Source organism: Tamandua tetradactyla, chromosome 3 (assembly GCF_023851605.1).
Source record: "Tamandua tetradactyla isolate mTamTet1 chromosome 3, mTamTet1.pri, whole genome shotgun sequence".
Lineage (NCBI taxonomy): Eukaryota > Metazoa > Chordata > Mammalia > Pilosa > Myrmecophagidae > Tamandua > Tamandua tetradactyla.
In genome coordinates, this window is record NC_135329.1 from 96135833 (window position 1) to 96154031 (window position 18199).

General features: G+C 37.7%; 1 protein-coding gene and 2 pseudogenes across 7 annotated transcripts in view; all 3 read left to right on the forward strand.

The window, feature by feature from the left end:
• The window catches only part of CFAP221 (cilia and flagella associated protein 221), a 159474-nt gene that overhangs the window by 131441 nt on the left and 9834 nt on the right, over positions 1-18199 (forward strand). The gene's annotated exons all lie outside the window — the stretch shown is intronic.
• LOC143676245 (ubiquitin-conjugating enzyme E2 E2 pseudogene) lies at positions 2157-3716 on the forward strand (annotated as a pseudogene).
• Positions 2719-10765, forward strand: LOC143676761 (leucine-rich repeat protein soc-2 homolog; annotated as a pseudogene).

The following is an 18199-nucleotide window of genomic DNA, read 5'->3' on the forward strand; positions in this document are numbered from 1 at the left end:
AAGAGGAAATATTTTGGAGAAAGCTGAGAGAAAACACGGCCTAGAGAAACAAAAGAATCTTCAGAGCCCACAGAGCAGATGTAGACACTTGGAGAACAGTTGCTTCAAAGAACAGAGACACAAATGTTTGGAGATGCTTGGAGCCCAGCAGACATTGCCATGAGATGTTCAGCCAGAACCTGGAGAGAGCCAAGGGAGGCCAAGAGATGAAGGCCAGCACCAGAGAAGCAAAGTGAGGAACCTCCACAGGAGCAGAGGCTGAAAGCAAGGAACCAGCAGATGCCAGTACGTGACTTCCCAGCTGACAGAGGTTTTCCAGACCCATTGGCCTTTCTTAAATGAAGGTAACCTTTGTTGGTGCTTTAATCTGGACACTTTCACTTCCTTGGAACTGTAAATTTGTAACTTATTAAATTCCCCTTTTTATAGGCTGTTCCAGTTCTGGTATATCACATTCTGGCAGCTAACACAGAACTTAGACAAGCAATAGGTCAAAAAAGAAATCACAAGGGGTAACAGAAAATTCTGAGAGATTTATGTAGATTAAAACACAAAATAACGGGTGGGCCATGGTGGCTCAGCAGGCAAGAATGCTTGCCTGCCATGCCAAAGGACCCAGGTTTGATTCCCGGTGCCTGCCCATATAAAAAAAAAAAAAGAAAGAAACACAAAATATCAAAATTTATGAGATGCAGCAAAAGCAGTGCTCAAAAGGAAATTTAAAGCTGTAAATGCCTACAGTTAGTAGAAGAAAGGAAATAATAAAGATTAGAGCAAAAATAAATGAAATAGTAGAAAAACAATAGAAAGAATCAATGAAAACAAAGGTTCATTCTTTAAGCAGATGAATAAAATTAACAAACCTTTAGCTACACTGAGAAGGAAAAAAAGAGACAAGATACAAATAACTAAAATTGGAAATTAACATGGGGATATCACTACTGATCTTGAAGAAATTAAAAGCGTTATAATAAGAGAATACTATGAACAATTTTATGCCCACAAATCAGATAATCTAGATGAAATGGACAAATTCCTAGAAACATAAAATTTACCTAAACTAATGCAAAAAGAAATAGACGAAAGAAACAGAGAATTTGAATAATAAAATAAATGAACTATATGTAACAAACATTTACAGAACATTACACCCCATAACAGCAGGATACATATTTTTCTCAAGCACTCATGGATTATTCTCAGGGATAGACAATATGCTGGGTCACAAAGCAAGTCTCAATAAATTTAAAAAGATTGAAATCATACAAAACACTTTCTCATATCATAAAGGAATGAGCTGGAAATCAATAATAGGCAGGGGATCAGAAAATTCAACAAATATATGGAGACTAAATAGTAAATATATGGAGACTAAATAGTATACTCTTAAACACCCTGTAGGTCAAGGAAGAAATTACAAGAGAAATCAGTAAATACCTCAAGGAAAATGAAAATGAAAATATAACATATCAAAATTAATGGGATGCAGCAAAGACAGTGCTAATAGGGAAATTTATTGCCTTAAATGCCTATATCAAAAAAGAAGAAAGAGCAAAAATTGAGAAATTAACTGTTCACTTGAAAGTACTAGAGAAATAGCAAACTAACCCCAAAGCAAACAAAAAGAAAGAAATAACAAAGATTAGAGCAGAAATAAGTGAAATTGAGAACATGAAAACAATCAAGAAAATCAACAAAACCAGAAGTTGGTTCTTTGAGAAAATCAATAAAGTCGATGGACCCTTAGCATGGTTGACCAAAAAAAAGAGCAGAGAGAGGATGCGAATAAATAAATTCAGAAATAGAAGTGGAGACATAAACACTGACCCTGCAGAAATAAAGAAGTAATAAGAGGATACTATGAACAACCATATGCTAATAAACTGGAAAATGTAGATGAAATGGACAACCTCTTAGAAAGGCATGAACAACCAACATTGACTCGAGAAGAAATAGATGACCCAACAAACCAATCACAAATAAAGAGATTGAATCAGCCTCCTCGCGGCCGCGCGCCGGGTGGAGGAGGGGCGGAGAGCGGGGCGGTAGGGCTGGCGCGCGGCGCGGCACGGACGACGTGGGGTTCGCGCTCTCGCGGTCTCTCCCGGGCGGGTGCGCGAGCTCGCGCACTGTCGGGCGCGCGCGCGGACGGCCGGGCGGCGGCAGCGGCTCCCTGAGGTGGTGGCTTCACTTTCCAGGACTCAGGGGCGGCCACAGCGGCAGCCGCGGGCAGTAGCCTCGGAAGCCAGAGCTGGGGCGGCCGGGGGTGGCGGCCGCGGCACTGAGGGATATAAAATGTCCACTGAGGCACAAAGAGTTGATGACAGTCCAAGCACTAGTGGAGGAAGTTCCGATGGAGACCAGCGTGAAAGTGTTCAGCAAGAACCAGAAAGAGAGCAAGTTCAGCCCAAGAAAAAGGAGGGAAAGATATCTAGCAAAACAGCTGCTAAATTGTCAACTAGTGCTAAAAGAATTCAGAAGGAACTTGCAGAGATTACATTGGACCCTCCTCCCAACTGTAGTGCTGGACCCAAAGGAGACAACATTTATGAATGGAGATCAACTATTTTGGGACCCCCAGGATCTGTCTATGAAGGAGGAGTATTCTTCCTTGACATTACCTTTTCACCAGACTATCCATTTAAGCCCCCTAAGGGTAGGAACCTATGTCTTTCTATTCTGCCTTGCACCAACCCATAAATCACCTGGAGTACCGTGATGGTTACCTTCAGAACAAGAATCTATCACTGTAATATTAACAGCCAAGGTGTGATCTGTCTGGATATCCTAAAGGACAACTGGAGTCCAGCCCTAACCATTTCTAAAGTTCTGCTCTCCATCTGCTCACTTCTCACAGATTGCAACCCTGCCGACCCTCTGGTAGGCAGCATTGCCACACAGTACATGACCAACAGAGCGGAGCACGACCGGATGGCCAGACAGTGGACTAAGCGGTATGCCACATAGGGACCTGCTGCCTGCCACCCCATGCCGGACCTGTGCAAGCACATTCACCAAGTGCATCAATACCCCTGCTGTACCCAACCCCTCCTGACCTCAGTTATTTCCTTATTTTTATTAAATTTTGAACCATTTTTTGGTATGTCATCACACACACACACTTTCTTTTTCTTCCCTCCCTTCCTCTTCCTCTCCCTCCCCCTGCCTCCCCATTTCCCTTTCTCATTTTATTCCCTTTCTGATTTCTGTTAACTTGAAATATTTGGGATCTTTATTTCCCCACCTCAAAGTAGGTGGGAACTTTTGTTTTCAGTGCAAACAATGTTGGATCTATAATAGTAAGAGCTTTCTTACAAAGCTTTGTATTGTTGTGTGACTTTGTTTATTTGTTGTTTATTTGATTTTGTTCTTTTTTTGTGATCTTTGGGAAAACACAAATTCAGAATTATATCTTGTTTCTACTTAAATGTGCTAGGATTAATTTTTTGTACTGAAGTCTCTATTGGTGGGTGCATGCTACTGGGAACAAGTTTTTGTACAAAAGCTTAAATCAAAATCACTGTGCATTACTGAAACTCTGTTTATCACTAGCCTTCTGTCCCCCACACAGAAGACTGTTGGGTTGAACAAAATAATATGTATTTTGATTTACTTAAAGTGCTTGTAAATTTCTTAGGGACCTGCCACTTTTGACTGTGGATCAGTTGATGTACACTTGTATTATTAAAGCACTCAATAAATCACTGTGGCTGATACATGCAAAAAAAAAAAAAAAAAAAAAAGAGATTGAATCAGTCATTAAGAAGCTCCCAAAAAAGAAAAGTCCAGGCTCAAATGCTTCAAACATGTATTCTACCAAGCATTCAAGAAAGAATTAGTACAATCCTGCTCAAATGCTTCAAAAAAAAAAAATTGAAGAGGAGGGAAAGCTACCTAACTCATTCTATGAAGCCAACATCACCCTCATACCAAAGCCAGACAAAGATACTACAAGAAAAGAAAATTGCAGACCAAACTCTCTAATGAATATAGATGCAAAAGTCTTCAAAAATACTTGCAAATCAAATCCAACAGAACATAAAAAGAATTATACATCATGACGAAGTGGGATTTACTCCAGATACGCAAGGATGGCTCAACATAAGAAAATCAATTAATATAATACACCATATCAACAAATCAAAGCAGAAAAACCACATGATCATCTTGATTGATACAGAAAAGACATTTGATGAAATTCAACATCCTTTCTTGATGAAAACACTTCAAAGGATAGAAATAGAAGGGAACTTCCTCAACATGGTAAATGGTATATGTGAAAAACCCACAGCTAATATCATCCTTAATGGGGAAAGACTGAAAGCTTTCTCCCTAAGGTCAGGAACAAGACAAGGATGTCCACTGTCACCAATGTTATGCAACGTTGTGCTGGAAGTTCTAGCCAGAGCAATTAGACAAGAAAAATAAATAAAAGGCATCCAAATTGGAAAGGAAGAAGTAAAACCCTCCCTGTTTACAGATGATATGACACTATATGTTGAAAATCCTGAAAAATTTACAGCAAAGCTACTAGAGCTAATAAATTAATACAGCATAGTGGCGCCTCAAAATCAGTAGTGTTTCTATATACTAGTAATGTGCAATCTGAGGAGGAAATCAAGAAAAAAATTCCATTTACAATAGCAACCAGAAGAATCAAATATATAGGAATAAATTTAACTAAGGATACAAAAGCCCTATACACAGAAAACTATAAGAAACTGCTAAAAGAAATCATGGAAGACCTAAATAAATGGAAGGGCATACTGTGTTCATGGACTGGAAGACTAAATATAGTTAAGATGTCAGTTCTACTCGAATTAATTTATAGATTCAAAGCAACACCAGTTAAAATCCCAAAAATTTACTTTGCAGAAATAAAAAAAAATGAATAATCAAATTTATTTAGAAGGGAACAGTGCCCCAAATAGCTACAAATATCTTGAGAAAGAAAAATGAAGTAGAATGTCTCACATTACCTGACTTTAAAGCATATTATCAAGCTATAATGGCCAGAAGGAAAGATAGAGGATAAAGACTGAGACCGTGTAATTTAGGAATGCCTGGAGCGTACAGTGATGATGATTAAGTGTACAAATAAAAAAACGTTTTTGCTTGAGGAGAACAAGCAAAATACAATCAGTGCAAGCTAGGGTCTATAGTCAACAGTAACATTGTAATATGCTCCCACTGAATGTGACAAAGGCTTTATTCCAAAGCTAAATATCAGTAGGTGGGGAGGGGGTGAAAGGAGGCGGCTATGATGAAGAGGTATGGATTCTTTATGGAAGAAAAGGAAATGTCTTCATATAAATTATGGTGGTAAAGGCATATCTATATACTTAGGTTGAATTTTATGATGTGTGAACAAAACTGTTTAAAAATGAACAGAGAGAAACTAGTGCTAGAGAAAATGCGGAGAAAAAGATGTACCTATTCACTGTCCGTAGGGAAATGAGAGGTGCAACCTCCTGGAGGGCAGTGTGGTGTTTCCACAGGAGGCCAGGTATGGGGTTGCCATATGATCCTGAAACCCCATTGCTCAGTATATACCTGGAGGAACTGAGTAGGGGGACACAAATGGACATTTGCACACTGGAATTTCTGGCGGCAGTGTTCAAGATCCACAATGGATGGAGGTGGCCTAAGAGTACAATAACCAAGGAATGGAAGGGGGAGCTATGATGTATATGTACAGTCAACTACTGATCAACCGCAGGAAGGATCAACTAGGTGTACGAAATTTAAGGACTGTATGTTGAATGAAATGTCAGGAACAGAAAGACAATATTGTGCTCCTATCATATGGACTAACTATACTATAAAAACTCGGTGAACTGAAGTTGATGACATGCTTATTGTAAAGGGTCCTAGTAAGCTCTCACAGCAGTCACATATCTTTAGGAGGTGTAACTGTTATTACTAAATTCTCAGATACTGAGCTGTTTGTTTATAACCTGGTCATTCCCAGAAACTTCGGGTATTCATATGACACCTGAGACTCAGAGCTAGAGCTCTGAAGCTATGAAAGTCAACAGTACCCCATACAGGAACTGCTTAAAAAGTTGAAAAAAGGATTAGACTTCGAATAGAGGTATGAACGACGTTGATCTGTATAAGACTAAGGTATATCAGAATACAGGGTAAAGGATGATATCGTCCATATTTTAAAACTTCTGTGTAAGACTAAAGGGAGCAAAATTTATAGTTTAGTTGAACACCATGAATACATGAATCTTGAATAGAATTTGAGATTTTGTTGGCTTGTCCAGGTTAGTGTGATGTCCTGATATATCCCAGAGTAATTTGGGTAGTGAATAAAGAAGTATTTGCAAAGTCCTCTTGGGGGACTAGGGAGAAAGGGGGAAATATTCAATTTCCCCATTTGGAGAATTTCTGATATTCTCACAAGTAGAAGGGACAACCAAATCAATAGGCCAAACCCTCGATCTGGGGATTCACTCCTATGGAACTTATTCCTGAAAACTTATTCCTACTTAAACTTATTCCTACTTATTCCTACTTAAAATTAGGCCTTATAGTTACGCCTATCCCCAGATAACCTCTTTTGTTGCTCAGATGTGACCTCTTTCTCTAAGCCAGCTTGGCAGGTGAACTCACTATCCGCCTTCCTACATAGACATGACTTCCAGGGCTGTAAATTTCCCTGGCAATGTGGGACAGAAATCCCAGGATAAGCCAGGACCCAGCATCAAGGGATTGAGAAAGCCTTCTTGACAAAAGGGGAAAGAGAGAAATGAGACAAAATAAAGTTTCAGTGGCTGAGATATTTCAAAGAGAGTCAAGAGGTTATACTGGAGGTTATTCGTAAGCATTATATAGATATCTCTATTTAGTTTATGATGTATTGGAATAGCTAGAGGGAAGTACCTGAAAGTGTTGAGCTTGTTCCAGTAGTCTTGAATCTTGAAGATGATTGTATAAAGATAAAACGTTTACAATGTGACTGTGCGATTGTGAAAATCTTCTGTCTGATGCTCCTTTTATCCAGGTTATGAACAGATGAGTTAAGTATATATTTATAGGGTGAGCCATGGTGGCTCAACAGGCAGAGTTCTTGCCTACTATGCTGGAAACCTGGGTTTGATTCCTGGTGCTTGCCCATGCAAAAAATATATATAGAGAGATATAGATATAGATATATAGTTAAAAATAAGTAATTAATAGGGGGTGCAAAGAGTAAACTAAATTGGGTAAATGGAAATACTAGTGGTCAATGAGAGGGCAGGATAAGATGTATGGTATGTATGAGTTTTTCCTTTTTCCTTTTTACTTCTTTTAGTAAAGTGATGCAGATGTTCAAAAAATGATCATCGTGATGAATATACAACTATGTGATGATATTGTGAAACACTAATTGTATATCACGTATGGAATGCATGTGTGTGAAGATTTCTTAATAAAAATATTTTAAAAAAAGAAATACATGATTGCAACAGGCCAATAACAAGGAAAGAGATTGAATCAGTAATCAAAAACCTCCCAAAAGATCAACAATGCCATCCTGACCAAAAAGGGAAAAAGAAGTGTAACAAATAAGGTAGCTGTGGCTGAGAAAGTTCAAATAGAGTCAAGAGGCTAGCTACTCTGGAGGTTGCTCTTATGCAACGTGTAGGGTGTTATATAAGATTCTACAAAGTTTCCATGCACTAGGGTAACTTTCCAGAAACTTAAAACCTCCAGATGAGTCCCTAGACCAGATATGCCCTGAAATGCAGAGGGGCCAGCCTCTGCAGAATACCAACTAGTTCCATCTCCTATCCCATATTATTGACAGCCCCTTCCAACATGAAATCTGTTCTACAACTAATTGTTGCAATGTGCCTTGAAATTATTCCTTTTTTGTATATATGTTATTTTTCACAAAAAAGAAAAAAAAGCCTATTGTGATGATAAATGACAGCTATATGATGATACTGTGAACTACTGATTATACGCTTTGGAAGATTACATGGTATGTGAATATATATCAATAATAAATAAATACCTCCCCAAAAAAGAAAAGTCCGGGGCCAGGTGGCTTCATTGGTGAATTCTACCAAGTATTCAAAGGATATCACCAGTCCTTCTCAAATTCCAAAAAAATTTGAAGAGGAGAGAATTCTTCCTAACTCAATCTATGAAACTAGCATTGATTACTCTAATACCAAAGCCATAAAAAGACTTAATAAGAAAAAAAACTACAGAGCAATTTCCCTATGGATATAGATGCAAAAATCCTCAACAAAGTACTGGCAAATTGAATCCAACAGCGTATTTAAAGAATAATACACCATGACCAAATGGTATTTATCCCGTGTGTGCAAGGGTGGTTCAACATAAGAAAGTCAATCAGTGTAGTACACCCTGTTAGTAGAAGGAAGAAAAACAACCACATGATCATCTCAATGCAGAAAAAGTATTGGCAAAATATACTCTTCTTTCAAGATAAAAACACTCAGAAAAATAATAATAGAGGGGAATTTTACAACAAGATAATGGACATGTATGAAAAATCCACAGCTAACATGCTCAATGGTGAAAGACAGAAAGATTTCCCCCTAAGATCAGGAACAAGACAAGGATGCCTGCTTTCACCACTGCTAGTCAATATAGTACTGGAAGTTACAACTGGAGCAATAAGGAGAATTAAAGAAATAAAAGGCATACCAAGTGGAAAGAAAGAAGTAAAACTCTCTCTATTTGCAGGTGACATGATCCTTTGTACAAAAAATCCATGAGAAGATGAATAGAGCTAATAAATGAATTTGGCAAAATGGGAGGCTACAAGATTAATACACAAAATTAGTTATGTGTCTATACACCAATAATGAACAATCCAAAATGCAAATTAAAAAGCAATTCTATATACAATAGCATCTAAAAGAATAAAATATCAAGGAATGAATTTAACCTAGGGGATGAAGGACTTGTACACTGAAAATTACAAAACACTGCTGCAAGAAATTAAAGAAGACATAAGTAAATGGCGAGATCTCCTATGTTCATGGATAAGAAGATAAAATATTGTCAAGATGTCATTACTACTCCAAGCAATCTACAGATGCAACTCAACCCCTTTTGAAATTCCAGCAATCTTTTTTTTAGCAGAAATGGCAAAGCCAATCTTCAGTTTCATATGGAATCACAAGGGGCCCCAAATGACCAAATCAAGATTGGTAAAGAACAGAGTTGGAGGTCTCATTCTTCCCAATTTCAAAATTTCCTCAATAATCAAAATTGTGTCATACTGGCATAAAGACCAATGAAATAAAATCTAGTCCACAAGTAAATCCACACATCTATGGCCGATTCTTTTCAACAAGGATGCCAAGTATGTTCAATGGGGAAAGAAAGATCTCGTCAACAAATGGTGCTGGGAAAACTGGATGTCTACTTGAATGAAGTTAGATCCTTACCTTACACCAGGTACAAAGATTAACTTAAAATTGATCAACAATCTAAACATAAGAGCTATACATAAGAGCTAAAACTTCCAAAACTCTTAAAAAGAAAACACTGGGGAAAACCTTCATGACCTCAGATCTGGCAATGATTTCTTAGATATGGCAAAAACATGAACAACAAAATAAAAAAAAAAAAAACAGATAAAACATATTTCATCAAAAGTTAAAACCTTTGGGACCTCATGTTGGGGGTGGGGTGAGGGAAGAAGGCCAAGCAAGGGTGCCAGGAGGAATTTTGAAGAGAAATTTTGTATCATTACACTGAATGTAGTTCATAATCAATGTGCACACCTTCCAAAGGAGAGTTAGAAACTGCCCACAGATAACCAACTGCTGCAGCTCAGTGAACTGCTAGACTTTGCAGATGTTATAGGAAACCCGCCCAGTTTAAGTCAGCTTGATCTGAGATATAACAGACTATTGTCAGTTCTCAGATCATTGGCAAAGTGCAGTGCACCTGAAGAATTAAATTTTGAGACTAATAGCATTTCAACGTTGCCAAAGAGACTCTTGTCAAGCCTTGTAAAACTGAATGGTTTGATCCTTCTAGAAATTGCTTCCAGCTATATCCAGTGGTTGTCCATCTTAATTTTCCACCATCTATTCTTTCAGCATGGAACATAAGGGAATCAATCAATTTTCTCCAGAGCAAAAAGTTTAAGTAAGCTGAATACGAAGGATGATCAGTTAACATCACTTCTGTGGGATTTGGGAATGTGGACATGTATGGTAGAATTGAATTCAGCCACTAATCAGCTCACAAAGATCCCTGAGGATGTGCCTGGTCTTGTTTCTCTTAAGGTCCTAGTATTATCAAACAATCAAACAATCTTCTGAAGAAACTTTCCCCACGGTCTTAGGAAATTAAGACAGTTGGATCTAGAGGAGAACAAATTGGAATCCTTGCCAAATGAAATTGCTCATCTAAAAGATTTACAGAAATCAGTTTTGACAACCAGTTGACCACCCTTCCCAGAGGCATTGGTCAGCTCACCAGTCTCACACATTTAGGCCTCGGAGAGAAGCTGCTTACTCATCTTCCTGAGGACACTGGTGCACTGGAGGAACTTGAAGAACTGTATCTGAATGGCATCCCCAACCTACATAGCCTTCCATTCGAGCTGGCTCCTTGCAGCCAACTTTCAACCATGAGTATTGAGAACTGTCCACTCAGTCACCTTCCACCTCAGCTTGTTGCTGAGGAGCCTGCTTTCATCATCCAGTTCCTAAAGATGCAGCATCCACATCATGCCGCGGTCCGATACAAATCAGCTGATCCCACACACTGTCAAAAATAGGCTGCATGGATATCTGTATCTATTTATGTAGATTTGATATATATGGCAGATTTATAATGATTGTATTGTGTGTTTCTGCTAATAGAGGAATCATAGTCAGTTAGTTGTGTGTGGTTTTTTAAATTCTGTATAAAAAGCTTACATAAGTTTGCTTTGGTGAACTTGATGGATTTTTTTTGTTATGAAATCTGATATGCCGATTTGCTTAAAACATCTGACAACAAGTTATGAAGTTATTAAATTTAAAGGACAGAGGTATGGCTGACATACTTTCTGTTATGAAAAATAGTGGGCAGACAATTTTGTTTTGAGCTTTTCATATATATTTTCTCCCTTACCAATAGTCAAATCTCTCCCTTACCAATAGTCAAATCTTTATAGTATGATAGATTCTGAATGTAAATTTTTTCTTTAACTTATTTTGAGATTTGAGATTTAAATTTTATATGTGGTTTACTGACAGAATAAATCACTGGAATTTTTTGGGGGGGAGGGTGTTTTGATTTGCTCTGTTTTAATCAAATCTAGAATTTATATCCTCTGCTAAAGAATTTGCATCAGGTCGTTTAAATATATAAAGATATTTGCTTGTTGAAACAACTGACAAAGTGAAAAGATGGAGTAAAAAATTCTAGAATTCCTTTAATTGTGCTTCTCTGGCCAGTTATGAAGCAAAATATTTTGAGTCTTTGGATAGAAGAAAGGTATTGAGACCTTTTCTAGTATAGATATCTTATGTTTGAGGGGCAAAAAGTTGTGAAAAGGAGTTTTCATTCCTAGAAATTGGCTAACAGAATAACTTGGCACACACAAAAAATTTACACATAAACATGCACATTCTATATATGTATATACAGTGCTATATAGATATGTATTTATTATATCATAAACTACAATAGGTAGCTTTAAGGATTTCTTATCTTTGTACAATGTAATAAATGTCTTTCTCTGAACACTGCATTATATTTACATTTCAAGTACAGTGTGGTTTTATCCTGGAATATGTGCACCCAAGCACAATATCTTCACACTGTGCTGTATTGTTGCTGAATGAAATTTACTTTTCCCCACTTGTGGGGCACTGACTTCAAACAATTCAATTCACTGCCTTTCCTGGTAATTAATACAATTATGGAAAAGTAGCACACTGCATGGAAGGCATTGATAGATCAGTGGAAGTTCTGTAAGATGGGCATGAGCTGTTGGACTATTTTATATATTTTCTTTCACTTTGCTGCATATAAGGATAGCATTATTGTAAACATATGCTCCTTATATATGGTATTCTTACTTTTGTTAGTGTCAGTCTAAGTCAGTGTAATTATTGAGGAGACTCACTGAGCAATTGCTTTCTAAATATCATCCTAAAAACACTTTTTGCCATTTAAATGGGGAGTGTTTTAAATAAGACACACCATTTTAAAAATAAGGCTGTAATGTTAAGATGGAACTTAAGAGCATAGTTTTGCTTTTCCTGGCACTCAAATTCAGGGCTAGGTTTGAGGTCAAACTTATTTTCTTTATTGGCATTTTTATAAGAAGAACCTTAGAAATTGAAATCAAGTAAAGATATAAAATCCTGGAATGCTTAAATGTACTATAAAACTATTGTAAATGTCACTGGATTTTACCAAATAATATATTTTCTTCTTCTTTTTTCCATCCACTGTGGATTTGCAGTTAAAATTTTGTTTATAAAAGAAATATGTTTATTACAGCTCTACCTAGAAAAAATATTAAAAACCTTTGTGTGTCAAAGAACATTATCAAAAAAGACAACCTATAGAATGGGGAAAAATAGTTGGAAACCACATATCTGATAAGGGTCTAATATCCAGAATATGTAAAGAACTGCTGTAATTTAACAACAAAAAGATAACCCAGGGCAGGCTACAGTGACTCAGCAGGCAGAGTTCTCGCCTGCCATGCCAGAGACCCAGGTTCAATTCCCAGTGCCTACCCATATGGAAAAAAAAAAATGACAACTCAACTTTTAAAATGGGCAAAGTATTTGAACAGATATTTCTCCAAACAAGATATATAAATGGTCAATAACCACATGAAAATGCAAATCAAAATAACCATGAGAGACCACTTTACAGCCACTAGGATAGATATTATTCTTAAAACAATAATAACAAGTGTTGGTAAGGATGTGGATAAAATGGAATACTTGTCCATTATTGGTGGGATTGTAAAATGGTGCAGGCACTATGGAAGACATTTTGGTAGTTCCTCCAAGTGTTGAACATGGAATTATCATATGACCCAGCAATTCTACTTTCTGGTGTATACCCATAAGTTTTGAAAGCAGGGACTCTGGACAGATATTTATACACTGATGTTCATAACCTCATTGCTCACAATAGCCAAAAAGTGGAAGGAACCCAAATGTTTATCAAGAGATGAATGGATAAGCAAAATATGGTATAGCTATGCAATGAAATATTATTCGGCCATGAAAAAAGAATGAAGTCCTGCTACATGCTATAATACAGATGAACCTCGAAGTCTGTGAAATTTTAAGTGAAATAAGCCAGACACAAAACGACAAATGTATGATTTCACTGATATGAAATACCTAGAATAACAAATTCATAGAGACAGAAAGTAAATTACATTTTACCATGGGCTGGAGGGAGTAGGAGTGAGGAGTTATTAGTTAATGGGTACAGAATTTCTGATTGGGATGATGAAAAAGTTTTGGTAATGGATGGTGGTGAGGGTAGCACAACATTGTGGATGTAATTAGTTTTACTGAATTGTATACTTGAAAATGGTTAAAATGGAAAATTTTGATTGGATGTAAGAACAGTAAAAATAAAAATTTTTAAAAATCATGTCCCAAATTTAAATGGGCTTCCACGTCAAGATGGGGGCTTAACAATGTGCACATTTTAGTTCGTCCTCTAGAACAACTACTAAATAACCAGAAACAGTACAGAACAGCTCCTGGGGCCACATCCATGACCGGACACACAGCGTACCCCAGTGTGGACCAGCTGGACTGGCTGTGAGCCCCTACAGAACCGTGAGTTCCCAAAGCTGTGGTGGCCGGCACCCCTCCCCCACAGGCTGCTTCCCAGAGGGGAAAGGAAAGGAACTTTACCAGCAGCAGGGACTGAGCACAATCAAACGCCAATTGTGGAATTAATTAACAAATTCTGACAATTAAAACTAGGCCCCAAGCTTAGATGAACCTGGTCAAAGTGGAGGTTGCTCATTTTTGCCCGGCGCCAAGTGGGCAGGGCTGATGGAAAAAGGGGGAAAAAAAAGGAAACAAAGGGTTTTGTGGCTGTGTTTCTACAAAGGCTTGACTGCCTCTGGATTCAAGCTGCAACGGCCCCAGGTATAGACAAAAGTGAGCTCTTTTGGGGGCTTGTCTGGAGCCTGTGCCTTCCCCAGGGGAGGGGTGAAGCCCAACTCAGGTGGAATCCCTCCCTCAAAGAATTCAGACGCCAGGGCTTGGTAATTTGAAGCCATTAAAACCAGTCTACAACATCTCCTCTGTCTCCACCATGCCCCCAGCAGGGAGAGTCCACCAAAGTTAAAGGTACTGCATCATTTTACTCTGATGGGACCTGCAGGCAGACAAGCGCCACATACTGGGCAGGATAAGAAAAACAGAATCCAGAGACTTCACAGGAAAGTCTTTCAACTTGCTGGGTCTCACCCTCAGGGAAAACCGATGTAGGTGACTCTTTCCTCCTGATAGGAGGCCAGTTTGGTCTGGGAAAATCCAGCTGAGGTCTATAATATCTAAGTAGACCCTCCTAAGGGTGGGAGGGAAAAGGCACCATACAAGCAGGGCAAGAAACAAGAAAACAAGAACTGAAAAATTCTCCTCTGTTAAACAAAACATAAGCTAGAGGTCCAGATAAAGCTGAACTGAATGTCAAAGAACAGATAGACAAAAAATTCATCCAGAAAGAACACCCTAGATAAAAGAAGTGAAAGCAATCTCCAGAATAAACTAAGGTAATTAAATGCCTAGACGCCAGCAAAAAAATAACAAATCACACTAGGAAAATTGAAGATATGGCCCAGTCAAAGGAACAAACCAACAATTCAAATGACATACAGGAGCTAAAACAATTAATTCAGAATGTACGAACAGACATGGAAAACCTCATCAAAAAAAGGATATGAAGAAGGCAAGGAATGAACAAAAAGAAGAAATTGAAAGTCTGAAAAAACAAATCACAGAATTTATGGGAATGAAAGGCAAGGTAGAAGAGATGAAAAAAAATGGAAACCTACAATGGTAGATTCCTAGAGATAGAACATAGGATTAGTGAACTGGAGGATGGAACATCTGAAATCTGGCAAGAAAAAGAAAATATAGGGAAAAAAAATAGAAAAGTATGAGCAGGGACTCAGGGAATTGAAAGACAATATGAAGCGCATGAATATACGTGTTGTGGGTATCCCAGAAGGAGAAGAGAAGGGAAAAGGAGGAGAAAAACTAATGGAGGAAATTATCACTGAAAATTTCCCAACTCTTATGAAAGACTTAAAATTACAGATCCAAGAAGTGCAGCATACCCCAAAGAGAATAGATCCAAATAGACATACTCCAAGACATTTACTAATCAGAATGTCAGAGGTCAAAGAGAAAGAGAAAATCTTGAAAGCAGCAAGAGAAAAGCAATCCATCACATACAAGGGAAGCCCAAAAAGACTATGCATCAATTTCTCAGCAGAAATCATGGAGGTGAGAAGACAGTGGGATGATATATTTAAATTATTAAAAGAGAAAAACTGCCAACCAAGAATTCTATATCCAGCAAAATTGTCCTTCAAAAATGAGGGAGAAATTAAAACTTTTTCAGACAAAAAATCACTGAGAGAATTTGTAACCAAGAGACCAGCTCTGCAAGAAATACTAAAGGGAGCCCTAGAGACAGATACGAAGGCAGAAGAGAGAGGTGTGGAGAAGAGTGTAGAAAGGAAGACTATGAGTAAAGGTAAAAAGAAGGAAAATTAGATTAACATATAAAATCCAGAAGGCAAAATAATAAAAGAAAGTGCTACCAATGCAGTAATAACACTGAATGTTAATGGATTAAACTCTCCAATCAAAAGACATAGTCTGGCAGAATGGATTAGGACCCATCTATATGTTGTCTCTACTCTAAGGACATGAGGGCAAGGACACAAATGGACATTTACACACCAATGTTTATAGCAGCATTATTTACAATTACAAAGAGATGGAAGCAGCCAAAATGTCCATCAACAGACGGTTGGCTAAACAAACTGGCATTTACATAAGATGGAATATTATGCAGCTGTAAGACAGAATAAAGTTATAAAGTATGTAACAACATGAATGGACCATAAGGACATTCTGCTGAGTGTGATTAGCCAAAAATGAAAGGACAAATACTGTATGGTCTCACTGATATGAACTGACATTAGTGAATAAACTTGGAATATTTCGTTGGTAACAGAGACCATCAGGAGATTGAAATAGGGTAAGGTATTGGGTAATTGGAGCTGAAGGGATACAGATTGGGCAACAGGACTGAATATAAAAATTCAGAGATGGACAACACAATATTACCTAACTGTAATACAATTATATGAAAACACTGAATGAAGCTGCATATGAGAATGATAGAGGGAGGAGGACTAGGGTATAAATGAAATCACAAAGAAAGACGATAAAGACTGAGATGGTGTAATCTAGGAATGCCTAGAGTGTATAATGATAGTGACTAAATGTACAAATTTTAAAAATGTTTTTGCATGGGGAAGAACAAAAGAATGTCATTACTGCAGTGTGCTGAAAATAGATGGTACTTAATATTTTAAAATTTCAACTTATGTGTAAGACTAAAGCAAAAAATGTTTATTTGGTACAAATTTATACTTTGACTAGTGCCATCTCCTAATATAACTTATGTAGGTAATTGGTTGAACACCTTAAGTACATGGAACTTTGTATAGGACATGAGATTTTTGTTGGTTTGTCCAGGTGATGCCCTGATGAATCCCAGAGTGATTTGATCAGTGAGTGGAAAAGTATTTGCAAAGTCCCCTTCGGGTAATGGTGAGAACGGGGGAAAACTCAACTTCCCCAAGTTGAATTCTTGATATTCTCACAAGCAGTGTGGGCAACCAAAGCTATAGGCTGAGCCCCCAGTCTTGGGGTTTGTTCATATGAAACTTAATCCCACAGGGGATAGGTCAAGCCTACTTGAAGTTAGGCCTAAGAGTCACCCCCAAGAGACCTCTTTTGTTGCTCAGATGTGGCCTCTCTCTCCAGCCAACACAGCAAGCAAACTCACCACCCTCCCCCTGTCTATGTGGGACATGACTCCCAGGGGTGTGGATCTTCCTGGCAGCGTGGAACAGAAATCCCAGAATGAGCTGAGACTCAGCATCAAGGGATTAAGAAAACCTTCTCGACCAAAAGGGGGAAGAGTGAAATGAGACAAAGTGTCAATGGCTGAGAGATCCCAAACAGAGTCAAGAGGTTATCCTGGAGGTTATTCTTATGCATTAAATAGATATCACCTTGTTAGTCAAGATGTAATGGAGAGGCTGGAGGGAACTGCCTGAAAATGTAGTGCTGTGTTCCAGTAGCCATGTTTCTTGATGATGATTGTATAACGATATAGCTTTCACAATGTGACTGTGTGATTGTGAAAACCTTGTGTCTGATGCTCCTTTTATCTACCTTGTCAACAGATGAGTGGAACATAGGGAATAAAAATAAGTAATAGGGGGAACAAATGTTAAAATAATTTAGTTTGAAATACTAGTGATCAATGAGAGGCAGGGATAAGGGGTATGGTATGTAAAATTTTTTTTTCTGTTTTTGTTTTATTTTTCTGTTGTCTTTTTATTTCTTTTTCTGAATTGATGCAAATGTTCTGGGAAATGATCATGATGATGAATATGCAACTATGTGATGATATTGTGAATTGCTGAGTGTATGAGTTGGGAATGTTTGTGTTTCTTTCTTGTAATTTTTTTAAAATAATAAAAAAATTTTTAACAAAAGTCATGTCCCAAAAGATTTCCTTCCATCCAAAAGTATATAAGATGACTTTATATTGCTAACATTTTAAGTTGAAGCAGAACCAGGTCTTTGATTTTTCATATCCTTGGGGAGTAAAAAGAACCACTTGGATGTGATGCTGCATCTATGACTGGTAGAATTGGGATGTGGCACAAAGACAGCTGCCAAACTTAAATGATAAGATTTCAAGCACCTCAAGAAAATCCTCCGACTCTATTTCCTGAACTTCTGTCACTGAAGATCCATTCCTTTAGCTTTAGGCCTGATCCCTCTTAAAAAAGAAATACTTTTTTTTTTGTAGTGGGGGCACTTTTGAGTCCTGCCTATGACCAATATAAGTCCCTCAGGGCCTTCTTAGATGATGTTTGGGTGTCAGTAGTGATGGCAGAAACAAGAAGATTCCT